Source organism: Arachis hypogaea, chromosome 12 (assembly GCF_003086295.3).
Source record: "Arachis hypogaea cultivar Tifrunner chromosome 12, arahy.Tifrunner.gnm2.J5K5, whole genome shotgun sequence".
NCBI classification, from domain to species: domain Eukaryota; kingdom Viridiplantae; phylum Streptophyta; class Magnoliopsida; order Fabales; family Fabaceae; genus Arachis; species Arachis hypogaea.
This window is the reverse complement of record NC_092047.1, coordinates 73278181-73294811: the sequence shown is the minus strand read 5'-3', so window position 1 is coordinate 73294811 and position 16631 is coordinate 73278181. Positions and strand designations below refer to the sequence as shown.

The 16631-nt window shown below is 37.5% G+C and overlaps 1 non-coding gene across 1 annotated transcript; it reads left to right on the top strand.

Annotated features, from left to right (window-relative positions):
- The first annotated feature begins 15155 nt into the window (after window positions 1-15155).
- Window positions 15156-15263, top strand: LOC112731934 (small nucleolar RNA R71). Its single transcript, XR_003167682.1, has one exon. It is a non-coding gene; the product is annotated as a small nucleolar RNA R71 (small nucleolar RNA).
- The last annotated feature ends 1368 nt before the right edge of the window (window positions 15264-16631 follow it).

Below are 16631 nucleotides of genomic sequence, written 5' to 3'. Positions count from 1 at the left end.
TTACTTGCACTTTAAGTTTCAGTTATTTACTTTTCTTGCAATTTAAGTTTCAGCTCTTTTAATTTCTTGCACTTTAAGTTTCTGCAATTTACCTCTTCTGCACTTTACTTTTATGTCAATTTACCTTATGCACTTTAGCTTTCTGCAATTTCACTTCTGTTGATTAAAATTCACACAAATCATCAAATATTCGCTTAACTAAATTCATCACCATACTAAAGTTACTCAATCCATCAATCCCTGTGGGATCGACCTCACTCTTGTGAGTAATTACTACTTGACACGACCCGGTACACTTGCCGGTGAGTTTTGTGTGGAATCATTTTTCCCTCATCAATGATTAGTTTAGTCAAGCTAACAGTGATGAAGTGGGTGAAATTGGATCACAGAATGTAAATTGCAAGTAATTTAAAGTGCAGAATGTAAATTGCAGAAACTTAAATGGCAAGAAAAGTAAATTGCATCAAATGTAAAGGGCTTTAGGTGCAGGGAAATTAAAAGAGCAGTAAATCATACAATTAAAATGAACTCAATAAAAATTAACAGAAAGAAAGACTCGTCATGGATTGGAGATATCATAATTCATAATGAATCAAATGGGTCTCAACTTCCTTCTCAATCATATGAATAGATCTATCGCAGATCGAAATTGATTGGATCCCAATTCCATGGCAATCCAATCTCTCTAATCACAATCAATATTGCCAATTCCTTAATCTAATTGTCATGAGAAGAGGTTAAGTACATGTCTCTCATCCATAAGCCACACAGACTATCAAGATCTCAATTCCTCCCGAATGGTGTTGATCAAGAGAGTTGTGAGAAACAAAGCTTCAGTTCTAATTTCCATTATTCCCCTTCCGAAGCTCAAATGGAAATTCAACAGATTCAAACCCCCTTCCGGAGTGAATGGATCTCAATCAAAACAGAAGTTATTTCTTAGCTATCCAGATGAATTGAGAGGAAGAAGAATTTAATTTAATTCATATGAATCACAATAGAGCTCTTCCCCCTAATGAGTTAGGGTTCCATTGGTCATCACTCTAAGAACAATTGTAAGAAATCTAAATTACAGAAATGTAAATCAAGCCCACTATAAACTGAATTGTAAAATTTGCAGAGAGGAAAATTGCATAAGAGAATTGCAGAAATTGAAATTGCATAAGCTAAATTGAATTCAATACTAAAATGTAAAAGTGGAGAAAGGTAAAAGTGTTTACAAGAGCCTTCTATTCTACTCCTACTCCTACTCCTACTACTACTACTACTACTCCTAATGCAGCCTTCCGAATCCTAACCCCCCTTATGAAATGAAACTGATGCCTTTATATAGGCTTTCCTAAATTACAAATTGAAATGAAATTGAAAACAAATTACAATTAAATGTAAAATTCCTATTCTAACTGTTTCTTGTGTCTTTGAGTGATATTAATGGGCTCTGCTTGCTTTGAAATTCAAATGGGCTTGGAATGAAGTTTAATTGAATCAGAATTTGCTTCCAGTAGAGCATAGCGTTCATTTAGAGAACAGAGCGCTTTTACACTCACACGTACACGTCCCATACCTGTGTGCGCCATTTTTGCATTTTGGAACATCCACGCGTATGCTCACCTACGCATACGCGTGACCTTCAGAATTTGAACTTGTGATGCGTACGCGTTCTATTCACGTATGCGTCCATAGCAGTGCTCTCCAAAAGAGCGTAGCGCTCGAAATAAGAGCGCTTCCCACGCATACGCATCACCCATGCGTACGCATGGCCCTTTCAAAAATGCCACTTCCACGCGTACGCGTCAGCCATGTGTACGCGTGGTCTTCCAAAGTTGCAACTTCGACGCGTACGCGTGGCCTACGTGTACCCGTCACTTGCGAATTTTTCTTGCTCCACTATTGCAGGCGCTCTTTGAAAAGGAACGTAGCATTCTTTTGGAGAACGCTCTTTTGTGAAAAACAGAGCACGCTTCCTTGATTTAATCATGGGCCACGCTTTTAAAAGCGTGGTTTAAGGCTCCAAAGCGTGCTCAAACTTCAAAGCGTGCCCCAAAATTCCTCTTTTCTCCTTTTGAGCTTATTATGTGCTTTTTTTGCTTCTTTTTCTACTTATGTCCTACAAAGTTTATAAAATCAAAAGATCAAAGAAATATACTATTTAAGCACAAAAACATTCAATATTTAAGCACTTATCATTAATTTCTTGTATGAAAAAGCATAAAAAAACATGCACAAAATGACTTGTCATCACAACACCAAACTTAAACCTTGCTTGTCCCCAAGCAAGAAAAGAATCATGCAGTAAGTTTTGACAAACCAAGGTGAGAAGAATAGCAAGTTGATGTTCATGGTTGGCTAGTTTTCTATGTATGCTATAATCACAAAAGAAATATAAATGATTGATGCTTCTATCTAGCTCATTTTATGAAATCTTTTCCTTATATTTCTTCCTTGAAACAAGCTTTTCATTCTCTTATTAGCTTTTCCTTTTGGGTGCTTTGCACCATGAGTTGAAAACAAAGCTACAACTCTAAATTCTTTGTTTTCAAGTATTACCACTTGATACATAAGCACCACAAGCATTTAATTAGAAGACTTCTTTAAGCTCATTGTTTCTTTTCTTTACTCTCTAATCATTGATGCTCAGAGCCTTGAGCTTTGAGGGAGTGCTTTTGCACTTGAGCCTAACCTTGACTCTAAGTGTTTTATTTTCAAGCTTTTTGCCTGATACATAAACACCACAAGTACTTAACAAATGAATTGTCATTGGTACTCAGAGCCTTCAGCTTTCTCATTCTTTCCTTTTTCTTTTTCTTGCCTTATTTTCAATTACTTCTTAAAGGTTTTCATGATTTCAAAAATTTCATAAAATGTCCTAGATGAAAACTTCAATTAAATAAATTCAAATGCAATTGAGCAACAGTAATCATGCTAGCCTCCCAATACTTATATGCCCATGCTAAGTTCTTCTTTAATGACCTTGTTTGTTTATGATCATGATACTTAATTGCTTTGAACTCACAAAATTCAAGATGGTAGTCATAATGTCACAGCAAGATGTTACAATTCAGCAATCAAGCTATGCTTATTCACAATACACATGCATATAGAGAAGATAGAAGACGATCATGCAATTTAAAGTGCTGCAAATAAGTAGGAGGTAAAAGGAACGTTACCACCTTGTAGTTCATCTTCACTGTTGTTGTCCTTTTCCTCCTATTCTTCCCCTTCCCATACCAACTTAGAGTGTTTGCTCATCCTCAAGCAACAATTAAAACAGTGATGATGGGGTCTATGATGGGTCATGAGTATCTTAAACAATGGAGTGTTAGTAGTACATGTGTTTAAGCAAGGAAAATTAAAAATAACAATGAAGGCACAGGAAACAGAGACATTGTGATTGCAAAAATAAGTGGGGTGTGCATGATACATTGCATGAAGGATAAGTGACACACTAAACTTAATGTGACACTTTCATTTGGAATTGATCCAAGTATCCAGTAAAGATTGGAAATAAATTTTGTTACATAGCAACACCAAACTTAGAATGTAATCACATGTCAATTTATTTAAATTAAAACTAAACAAAGGAAACTGTTCTATGCTAATAACACAATCGCCAAGAGAAAAATGTATCATGAGTAAGGATTTCTTAGTGAGGTATTAGAAAAAATAATTAAGGAGAAAAATAAAGGACAGTATTAAAAACCAAGGAATGACTAGAATAAAGAGAAAGAAAAAGTGACTCAAACAAAACAAAGATAACATTGCAGGCTTAGGAGGCAGAGGCATCATGATTGTACAAACAAGTGGTGTTGCTGGATACATTGCATAGAAAAATAAGTGGCACACCAAACTTAGTGTGACACTTTCTCTTGAAATTGATGCAAGTGTCCAGAGAGATTAAAAACAGATTGTTACAGGGCAACACCAAACTTAGAATGTAATCATATGCCAATTTTATTTGAAAATAAACAAAGCAAAGAGAGAAAATAAACAAAGAAAAGAAATAAAATGTTACCTAAGGTTGGGTTGCCTCCCAACAAGCGCTCTTTTAGTGTCATTAGCTTGACATGTTGTTCTCAACTTTCTTCCTCTTCTTCCAGTTTGTTAAGAGGAATGACCTCAGGGGTAAAGAAGAGCCAGTCAGTGCCCCCTATCTTGGTCTCCTCTCAGCAAGCTTCCTTTTGTTATTTGCTTGATTGAACTTGCTTGCTGGATTAGGGGTTGGATTGTTTGCAGTTGACCTTTTCTTGAATGTTGTCCTTGGTATCTTGGTCACAACTCTCTTCTCGGTGCTCTTGTTAGTTGTCTTCACTTCTTGGATTTCAAGACTTGGTGGTTGTGTGATTGTTGGAGTGTTCTCTTCATCAAAAGCCTCTTGAATTGGTGGTTCAGTGAGCTCTTCCTTTATGCAACTTTCTGCTTCAATTGAGTGTGGACTCCCTTGATTGACTTCCTCCCTTTCTTCTACATGATCTTCCATTAAATACTTTGGGGGTGAGTCTTCAAGTTCCTCTGTCACCTCAAATAGCCTTTGTGGATATGGAATCTCAGGTTCAAATACCTCCACAACCTCATTCTTCATTGAAATTTCACTTGACACAGGGACCTCTTTTTCTTGTTCTTCCACTTCCTCACCCACAAATTGGTCTTCATCCTCAATGCTTGGCAATCCTAAGTTTCTCCTTATTTGCTCTAATTGCCCATCCATCTTCTTGTAGAGGATTTCTTGTTCTTTCTAAGATTTTCTAATTCTTTCCAGAGATTGTTCTTGTCTTTCCAAAAATTCTCTGGACCATTGAAGGTGATCCTAAACTCTTAGCTCAAGAGATGAAGGTTGAGAGTAATTTTGTAAACATGGATGTGTTATGGTGAAGTTGTTTTGAGGGGTATGAAATGAGTTTTGTGAGTTGTTGAATGAATTTTGTAGTTGGTGAAATGAGTTGTATGGATCTTGGAAGGGACTTTGTGTTGAGGTATAGTCAAGTGATGAAGAATTTTCATATGAAAAATTAGGAGGTGAGGCTGGACAATTTTACATAAATGAATTGAAGGTATGCTCAAGTGATTATGGCTCTTGATAAGTGGAGTATGAACAATTGAATGCTCTTTGATTTTGATCCTCCCACCCACAACTTGAGTAATTGTTGAATTCATCACAGTGTGGATCATTTTGTGGCATTGGGGAGCAATCTTTCATGAATGTATTGATAGAACAATCAAATGATGATTTCTCTGGATGATTAGAATATGAAGGATTCAAATCTCTTTCATTTTGACCTTCCCATCCACAATATGAGTAGTTGTTAGATTCATCAAAATGTGGGTCATTTTGTGGCTCTGGGAGGTGTTCATACTCCATCATCCCTTGTTGATACTCCCATCCACCATAGGATAATGACCTGAATCATTTGGTGGTGAGCAGTATGCCATATGATCTGCTTGATCATTTTGTGGCCCTGGAGCATATCCCCACTGGGTGTATTGCTCATAATTTGTCATTTCTTGGTGATATTCCCAGCCACCATTAGAATAATGATTTGAATCATTTTGTGGTGGTGGGTAATATCCCATGAAATTTGTTTGATCAAAAGATGAGGTAAACTCTATTTGAATTTTGTAAAACGCAATCACCAAGGAAAATTAAAACTCCTCATGTCACAAATTAGAATTTCTTAGTGAGGCAATAAGACAAACACCTTAGTATCAGCAGAAAACAAAAATAAAAAGAACTTAAATGATAAAAACAAAGAAAATGCTTAATCTAGACTTATCACCCAGTTAATCATTGTTGATCTAAATCAATCCCCGGCAACGGCGTCAAAAACTTGATGAGGGAAAATTGATTCCACACAAACTCACCGACAAGTGTACCGGGTCGTATTAAGTAGTAAAACTCACGTGAGTGAGGTCGATCCCACGAGGATTGATGGATCAAGCAACTTTAGTGAGGTGATTAGTTTAGTCAAGCTAACAGTGATGAAGTGGGTGAAATTGGATCACAGAATGTAAATTGCAAGTAATTTAAAGTGCATAATGTAAATTGCAGAAACTTAAATGGCAAGAAAAGTAAATTGCATCAAATGTAAAGGGCTTTGGGTGCAGGAAAATTAAAAGAGCAGTAAATCAAACAATTAAAATGAACTCAAAGACGATTAACAGAAAGAAAGACTCATTAGGGATTGGAGATATCATAATCCATAAGGAATCAAATGGGTCTCAACTTCCTTCCCAATCATATGAATAGATCTATGGCAGATTGAAATTGATTTGATCCCAATTCCTTGGCAATCCAATCTCTCTAATCACAATCAATATTGCCAATTCCTTAATCTAATTGTCATGAGAAGAGGTTAAGTACATGTCTCTCATCCATAAGCCACATAGACTCTCAAGATCTCAATTCCTCCCGAATGGTGTTGATCAAGAGAGTTGTGAGAAACAGAGCTTCAGTTCTAATTTCCATGATTCCCCTTCCGAAGCTCACATGGAAATTCAACAAATTCAAACCCTCTTTCGGAGTGAATGGATCTCAATCAAAACAAAAGTTATTTTTAGCTATCCAGATGAATTGAGAGGAAGAAGAATTTAATTTAATTCATATGAATCACAATAGAGCTCTTCCTCCTAATGAGTTAGGGTTCAATTGGTCATCGCTCTAAGAACAATTGCAAGAAATATAAATTGTAGAAATGTAAATCAAGCCCACTATAAACTAAATTGTAAAATTTGCAGAGAGGAAAATTGCAAAAAATTAAATTGCATAAGCTAAATTGATTTCAATACTGAAATGTAAAAGTGCAGAAAGGTGAAAGTGTTTACAAGAGCCTTCTATTCTACTCCTACTCCTACTTCTACTACTACTACTACTACTCCTAATGCAGCCTTCCGAATCCTAACCCCCTTATGAAATGAAACTGATGCCTTTATATAGGCTTTCCTAAATTACAAATTGAAATGAAATTGAAAACAAATTACAACTAAATGCAAAATTCCTATTCTAACTGTTTCTTGTGTCTTTGAGTGATGTTAATGGGCTCTGCTTTCTTTGAAATTCAAATGGTCTTGGAATGAAGTTTAATTGAATCAGAATTTGCTTCCAGGAGAGCGTAGCATTCATTTGGAGAACGGAGCGCTTTTACACGCACGTGTACGCGTCCCGTACGTGTGCACGCCATTTTTGCATTTTGGCACATCCACGCGTACGCGTGACCTTCAGAATTTGAACTTGTGACGCGTACACGTGCTATACGCGTGTGCGTCCATAGCAGCACTCTCCAAAAGAGCGTAGCGCTCGAAATAAGAGCGCTCCCCATGCGTACGTGTCACCCATGCGTACGCGTGGCCCATCAAAAATGCCACTTCCACGCGTACGCGTCACCCATGCGTACGCGTGGTCTTCCAGAGTTGCAACTTCGATGCGTACGCGTGCCCTACGCATACGCGTCACTTGCGAATTTTTCTTGCTCCACTATCGCAGGCGCTCTTTGAAAAGGAACATAGCATTCTTTTGGATAACGCTCTTTTGTGAAAAACAGAGCACGCTTCCTTGATTTAAAAAAGCGTGGCCTAAGGCTTCAAAGCATGCTCAAACTTCAAAGTGTGCCCCAAAATTTCTCTTTTCTCCTTTTGAGCTTATTTTGTGCTTTGTTTGCCTCTTTTTCCACTTATTTCCTACAAAGTTTATAAAATCAAAAGATCAAAGAAATATACTATTTAAGCACAAAAACATTCAATATTTAAGCACTAATCATTAATTTCTTGTATGAAAAAGTATAGAAAACATGCACAAAATGACTTATCATCACCCTCCATTACCCCCTGACAAGGGAGGCACTTGCATAAAGGATTCAGCATCCAAACCTCCTCCATTGGATGAAACCAATTCAATCCCTCCTAAGACCAAACATAAGTTTGATGTTGGATGTACCCTATCCACAAAAGAGGAAGGCCCCAAAAGGAAGATACCTAGGGGCTGGAGAAAGAAAAACATCCCTACTGAAGGCTTTTCACCATGGAAAATGGTAATGTTCACTTACCTCATCATGGTATTCACCATGGAAGAGGGAAATGGTACTAAGGGATACCAGTATTTTGCTGCAAGCCATCCCTGACTCATGCAGTGAACAAGATCCTGTCTCTTGAGCGTCTTACGCTAATCCATGAGAGAACAGGAAGGAAGCTCCCAGTAAGGAGTAAGGATTTATTTCTCTATGACTATCTTCCTCCTTGAAGGGAGTTGTCTGTCAAGCTAATTGCTGGCCAGATCGATGCTTATGCGTACGAACAAAAGGGAAAAACATAGGGGACGCGGATGCACAAGGGTGTGCGAGCGCTCCCGGCAGGAAGGGTGTTACTTAATGTGTAGACGCACGAGGCTGTGTGCGTGCACAGATGACAAATTTTTTTTTAGAACAAGGCAAAAAGGATCATGTATGCGTACGCAGATGCTGTCTGTGCGTATGCACAGAATGAAAATATGCTTGGGTGCGCTTGCACAAGCAACTGCAAGCACTGTGAACAGAGCATGTAAAATCAAGTGTGCGTACACACAGGTGGGTGCATATGCACAGATGTCAAAAATTAGAGGATGTTTGCATACACACAGGTGTATGCGTACGCACAATGCTTTGTTTCTGTAGACTTTTTAATGCCCCTAAGGCACCAACCATGATATCAATCAAAGGTTTTCAACCCCAAAACATACCATTCTTCAAAAACACATGATCAAACATAAAATGCAACTAAATTAAGCCTAGAATTCAATCAAACTAAGCTAATCAAAGACACAAAATTCAATAAGCAAAAACTAAAAGAAAGAAGAGTTAGAAGGATGTTAGCATGGTGGGGTGTCTCCCACCTAGCACTTTGGTTTAAAGTTCTTAAGTTAGACTTTTTGAGTGAAGCTTTTGTCAAGGTGACTTATGCTTTCACTCATCCTTGAGTTGCCACCCATACTTGCTCTTCAATTATTCTCCGAGATCCTAAACGAAGTACATCAAACTCTCAAACGATCTCACGCAAACAATTGGGACCCAAGATTGTTGGTTGTAGAATTGTATGCCCGGATCCCACACTTTAGTTTCCCGATCATCCTCTTGTTGATCATTCCTCTTGCACTTAGATGAACAATCTCCCAAATTATCCTTAAAGCACCCAAATAAACCTTGGAATCCTCCTAATTGAGCCTTGCACCACTTATGCCTTGAACTCCTTTGGCAACCAACACCCATGTCTTCAACATTCAACGCTCCAAGAAGGATCTTAAGTTGATGATCCATTTCCAAGATAGCAAATTGATGTGGGCTGATGAAGCTCATTGAGGATATTGTTACCTACTCAATTTGCCCTTGGATTGGAGTCATTCTATTGGACTCTTGCATAAAAGCTTTCATTTCTTGGGTGACCACCTCTTCCTCACCACTTTTTTCTAGCTCTTCCTCATCAACCTCCTCTAAGTTTTCCCTACTATCCTTCAATCCAAACTTAGGAGATTGTGGGAGGTCTACTTCCATATCTCTCTCAAACTCAAGGGGGGAAAGGTTCCTCAAGATCATTGAGGGGATCAACCAAGGTGGACGAAAAATCATTGATGATGGAATCCACTTCTTGATCAAACTCCCTTAATTCTCCATTTACTTCTTTTGGTTCAATTGTTTTACCTTCCTCCTCTTGTGACTCAAGCTTTAATCCCACTCCTTCTATTTGAGACTCCATGTTCTCCTCCTTATTATACTCCTTGGTTGCTCCTCCACATTCTTCAAGGGGAATCTCTTGATTTCTTGAGCGTAGTAAGGCCAAGCGGTTCACCACTTCGGCCATGGTAGCCATGAACTCCCCTTGCTTCCTTTGGAATTCTCCTTGCTCTTGGATAAAAGTTTGAAGATCTTGTTGTTCTTGGGGCAAGGGTTGGAGAACTTCACATTTAGGTGAAAAAGAAAGTTCAATGGTTGGGAGAAAGGTTGTATAGTTGGAAGGTGTGTTATGTAGGTGAGGGTATTGAGGTGGTGTATAAGGAGGTGATGGTTCATATGGTTGGTGGCAAGGTGTATAAACATTTTGATTCCATGGAGGTTGATGGTGTGGTGCTTGAAGGTTTGGTGGTTCGAGGTTGTGTAGGGGGTACCGTTCATACCTTTGGGTTTGGTATGCACATTAGGGAGGGTTAGGCTTGTTGTAGCATGGAGAAGGTAGTTGCCATGAGTGTTGCTCATACGCATACGGTTCCTCCTTCAATTGATTCTCCCACTCCATGATGCAATCCCAATTAGAAGTCATCATACTCTACAATATAATCACAACCAAGCTCCAAGCAACAAGGGTGATAACTCATAGAGAAAGTAGAAAATGAAAGCAAAAGACATCAATAAATAAGAAAAACAAGAACCTAAATGTTAACATAAACAACCAAATAACCAAAAAAATAAGCTATTTACAATATTAACATATTCACAACAACAAAAAATACAACACCGTGTGCATTGTCCCTGGCAACAGTGCCAAAAACTTGGTGTGAGAATTAATGTTGATCTAGAATTTTTCAATAAAAGAATCACTTCATTGATAGCATAATCTAAACTAACAATTAATTCTCAATCAAAGTTTAATTCAAAGATGTCACAATCCAAAACAAATATTAACCGGGAGTTTGAAGTCCCGGGTCGTCTCCCTCGGACAATGCAAATTAAGATGTCGCACTCTTGGTTGTGAGGAAAAATGGGGTTTTACAATCAAAGAATGAAAGATTAAAAAGAAATAAGAAATAGAAGAACTAAAAAATGATCAAAAAGGGAATTAATGCAATTAAAAGGAAACAAGATCAAAACTTAGTGAAAATGCTATAAATGCATAAAGAGCCTTGACTTGAGAATGAGAATTAAGGAATCCTATCATCGTCATAACCACAACTATGGCAACTATGATGAGTCAATCTCACTTCGTCAATCCCTAACATCGAGGAGTAAGTCAAGCAAGCATAATTGACCTAAATCCATAAGTCTTAACTAACTTACTAACTTCTTAGTAAAAAGCTAGCGTCAATAGAAACAAGAGCCAACTAACTACCCAAGAATTACCACTAAATGTCGGACTTTATGACTCTAGTATCCTAGGAACTCATTTCCCTAGCCAATGTGTGAAAATGTACTCAAAATTACCAAGTGGAATTTTCACAAACACTTGGGGGGCATAAAGCAAAACATGAGAAATTACAAAGGAAAATAAAAACTATCACCAAACTATTCACAATATCAACAATAGAAACTCAAGCAAGCATATAAGAATCATAAAACATCAAATTCATAAGCAAAAGATTCAAGAAATCAAAATTGCATATATTAACAAAATAACTTGAACCATAAGAAAAAGTAGCAATGGTAGTGAAATTAAAGAGGAAATTAAAGAGTACTTACAATAAAGATAAGCAAAATCCAAGATCAAAACTTAACTATAAAATACTACAATGAAAATTTAGTAAAACCCTAAGAGAGTATTTCCTATACTACACTACTCATACTCCTAATAATGCTTTCTACCCTAAAAGCGAGCTCTCTAAACTAATCTAAAACCTAATGCCTTCATATGGAATGAAGTTCCCTTCATATAGCACTCAATTTGGCTTTAGCAACTCCAAAATTTGGGCCAAAAAAGCCCTAAAATCGCGAGCCATGTGACATTTTAATGAGGTCACGCGCAGGGACTTGTGCATACGCATAGATGTATGCGTACACACACTTGCTGATTTTTCCACTTGTGTGTACACACAGAAGGTTGTGCGTAGGCACACTTGCTGATTGCTTCTAATTTGTTTTCTTCATGTGTTCTCATTTCTTGCATGATTCCTTCCACTTCTACTAACTCATTCTTACCTAATTGTCCTGAAATCACTCACAAAATATATCACGGCATCGAATGGCATAAAAGTGAAATTAAAATGATCAATTTAAGCACAAAAATGCATGTTTTCATATTTAGACTCAAATTAGAGAGAAATCATAAAAGTATGCTATTTTGGTGAATAAATGTGAGTTTATGTGATGAAATCCGTCCAATTTAAGCCAAAATTCATCGTCAAATATGGACTCATCAAGGCTTATGGTGCACGAAATTGTGATCTCAACGGCGCCAAAAACTTGGTACGCACGTTCATAATCTCAACTCCTTTTCACAACTCCGCACAACTAACCAGCAAGTGCACTAGGTCGTCCAAGTAATAAACCTTACGTGAGTAAGGGTCGATCCCACAGAGATTGTCGGCTTGAAGCAAGCTATGGTCATCCTTGTAAATCTCAGTCAGGCAGATTCAAATGGTTATGGGATTTTGATAATTAAAATATAATTAAAACAAAAAATAAGATAGAAATACTTATGTAATTCATTAGTGAGAATTTCAGATAAGCATATGGAGATGCGTTGCTCCTTCTGAATCTCTGCTATCCTACTGCCTTCATTCAATCATTCATACTCCTTTCCATGGCAAGCTTTATGTTGGGGGATCACCGTTGTCAATGGCTACCGTCCATCCTTTCAGTGAAAATGGTCCAAATGCACTGTCACCGCATGGCTAATCATCTGTCGGTTCTCGATCATGTTGGAATAGGATCCATTAATCCTTTTGCGTCTGTCACTACGCCCAACACTCGCGAGTTTGAAGCTCGTCACAGTCATCCCTTCCCAGATCCTACTCAGAATACCACAGACAAGGTTTAGACTTTCCGGATCTCAGGAATGGCCGCCAATAATTCTAGCCTATACCACGAAGACTCTGATCGTGAACCAGGAAGCTAAGAGATACACACTCAAGCTATTGCAGATAGAACGGAAGTGGTTGTCAAGCACGCGTTCATAGGTGAGAATGATGATGAGGGTCACGGATCATCACATTCAACAAGTTGAAGTGCGAGTGAATATCTTGGAATAAGAATAAGCTTGAATTGAATAGAAAAACAACAGTACTTTGCATTAATTCATGAAGAACAGCAGAGCTCCACACCTTAATCTATGGGGTGTAGAAACTCCACCGTTGAAAATACATAAGAACAGAAGGTCTAGGCATGGCCGAATGGCCAGCCCCCTAAACGTGATCAAGAGATCAAAAGTGATACAAAGATAGTCTCAAAAATGATCAAAAGATGTGAAATAAATCACTAAAAGTAGTTTTTATACTAAACTAGTAACTAGGGTTTACAGAAATGAGTAAATGAAGCAGAAATCCACTTCCGGGGTCCACTTGGTGTGTGCTTGGGCTGAGCATTGAGCTTTACACGTGTAGAGACTTCTCTTGGAGTTAAACACCAGGTTGCAGCCTGTTTGTGGCGTTTAACTTTGGTTTGTAACCTGTTTCTGGCGTTTAACTTCAGAATAGGGCAGGAAGTTGGCGTTTGAACGCCAGTTTGCATCATCAAAACTTAGGCAAAGTATGGACTATTATATATTGCTGGAAAGCCCTAGATGTCTACTTTTCAACGCAATTTAGAGCGTGCCAATTGAATTTCTGTAGCTCCAGAAAATCCACGTCAAGTGCAGGGAGGTCAAAATTCAACAGCATCTGCAGTCCTTTTTCAGCCTCTGAATCGGATTTTTGCTCAGGTCCCTCAATTTCAACCAGAAAATACCTGAAATCACATAAAAACACACAAACTCATAGTAAAGTCCAGAAATGTGAATTTTTCATAAAAACTAATAAAAACATAGTAAAAACTAACTAAATTATACTAAAAACTACCTAAAAATAATGCCAAAAAGCGTATAAATTATCCGCTCATCAGCTTACTTTGAGAGAGATATTTAGTATACGATGTTTTAACTTTCAAAACTCTTTATGTCTATATATAACTAGTCAGCCTAAACTCTGCAGGATGAGGCTAGTTCCTTATGACTATTATACTTTCTTTTATACTTATATCTTGTTATCTTGTATCTATATCTTGTGCCTTAAGTTTGTAGCTTCGTGTGAATGTTTTGCGCTTTTGAAACTCTATTTTGAGCTTATTTCTTCATCGGGCTTCTAGAATTATTATTTCTTTCTATATATATTTATGTATAAGCCGTAGATTTGTCGTAACCTTTGATTAACCTTTGCTTTACGGCATGAGGTAAGGCTTAGGGTAATTAGGGTGTTACAATTTTCTCTAAGGCCTCTATGAATCAGATATTGATTTGTAGTTTTTTTTAACACTTCCAAAAACTTAGAGTATTATTGTTGTTGACTTTCCTTTTGCAACCTTTGTGGGAATGGAATCTTGGGTATGTGCACCTTCTCCTTAGTATATGCTTTGGGTATTTGGGGGGTGGTGTATGCATGTCTTCCTCTGCTTGCTTTTTGTTTTCCACTTCTTTGTGGGTTCTTTTCCAAGTACCTTTCCACTTCTTAGATTAATGGCCTTGTACTCTTTCTTAGGATTTGATACTGTGTCACTTGGGAAGAAGTTTATGGGTTTTTCTGTTGATTGCTTAGCAATTTGACCCACTTGCACCTCCAAATTCCTTATGAAGGCCTCTTGGTTCTTGAAGTTGGCTCTTGTCTCTTGCATGAAATCTTAAGTTTGTTGCATAAATTTAGTGGTTGTCTGAGACAATTTGTTCACGGTGATCTCGAAAGGGGAAGGCTTTTGAGGATTTTGTTGTTGTGCTGGAGGTGCTAATTGTTGGTAAGGGGTAATAAAGTTCCTCTGTCCTTGATTTTTCCACCTAAAGTTTGGATGGTTCCTCCAGCCTGGGCTTTGTGTCTTTGAAAATGGATCATTTTATGGATTTCTTGAAGGATTCCCCATGTATTTACTTGCTCAATGGGGAGTTAGTCATCCTTGAATAGTTCACAATCTTCATCCTAATGACCTCCTCCACACAAATTATATGTTGTGACTTATGTTCTTACAGCTGAGACTTGCATGTGCCCCACTAGTTTAATAAGTGAGTTGATTTGTTAGGACATGGCTTTGTTTTGTGCCAAACGTGCATCCAATGTGTCTAGCTCCATCACCCATATTTTGACTGCTCTTTCATTTGCATACATGTAGTGATTGTTAGCCATTATCTCTATCAACTCTAGAGCTTCTTCGGGTATCTTCCGATGCAAGGATCCTCCAGTTGATGAGTCAATTAGGGTTCTGAAGGTATGAGATATTTCATCATAGAATGTTTGAAGTTGCAACCACTTAGGGAATGCATGATGAGGGCATTTTCTCAACATTCCTTTGTATCTTTCCCATGCTTCATAAAGTGACTCCCCATCCTTCTGGGTAAAAGCATGAATATCATTTCTTAACTGTGCTAGATTTTGTGGTGGAAAGTATTTGGTTAGGAATTTGTTAACCAAATCATCCCACGTTGCTATGCTATCTAAGGGTTAATATTGTTGCCACTATTTAGTTCTATCCTTTAGAGAGAACAAAAACAACCTCAATCTATGGCTTTTGGGAGACTTCATTACTCTTGACTGTGTCACATATCTGTAGAAAGCTATATATGTGCACGTTCAGATCTCCATGAGGATTGCCGCTGAATTGATCATGTTGTGCCAATTGGATGAGTGAAGGTTTCAATTCAAAATTGTTGGCCACTACATTGGGTCTAACTATGCTGCTGCCACAACTGTCAGTGGTGGGTCTGGTGAAGTCTCCAAGGGTTCTTCTTGCATTGTTTTATCCCTCGGCCATTCTTTTCTCTGCCTTTGATTTCTTTCTTAATCAAAATAAAGCTCTCTCTATTTTGGGATCATATTGGAGAGGTTCGGGATCATCACTCCCTTGCATAACAGAGAAACAAATTAAAGGTACATGTGGTAAGAAGAAAAATAAAGGAATGAAGATAGAATAATAAATGGAGTAAAACAAAAGAAAATAGGATCTAATTTAGAAATTCAACCAAACGTATGTTGTTAATCTCAATTAATTCCTGGCAATAGCGCCAAAAACTTAATGAGCGGAAATTGATGCTCACGGATACTGGAAACTGCACCAGATCGTTAAAGTAATACTCCGGTGAGTGGATATCATTCCTACAAAGATTAAAGGATTGAGCAAGAAAATATCGAGTCAAATTTCTAATTAGATCGAATGAACTTGGATTGATAAGTGGCTGAACCGTGTCTTGCTGGAACTTTAGAATGTTGAATGCTAAAGACGAAGTAGTGAACGTGTAATTTGATTGAGAAAAAACAGTGAGTGAGAGTGTCAAGGGTTTTGGAAATATTTAGTTCCCAGGAAGATCAATCCTTATGTTTATCTATTTTGATGCATGCAAAATACCTTTTCACGACAAATCATAAATAACGGAATCCCAATTCCTTGGCTCCACAGTTTATCTTCAATTAATCAATTGCCAATTCCTTGGTTAACCGATTAATTGAAGAGGTTTAGCATAAATCTAATTTAGTTTCAAATAAAATTCAAAAGTAGTTCTGAGGTCGAATTATACGTTACGTATTCAAACTAGTCATAAACAATTGAAAATTATAAGAAAAGCAACGTGGCACACTTTTTAAACCACTATTCCTAGTCAATATTAAAAAGTCATCAGAAAGAGTTTTCAAGCTGTAATTCCGATATTAAATTTTCCAAAATAATAAACAAAATTCAAAACAAAGTTAGCATATTTTCCAATACTACTAATTCTTTAAAGAATGAAGAATGAAAATT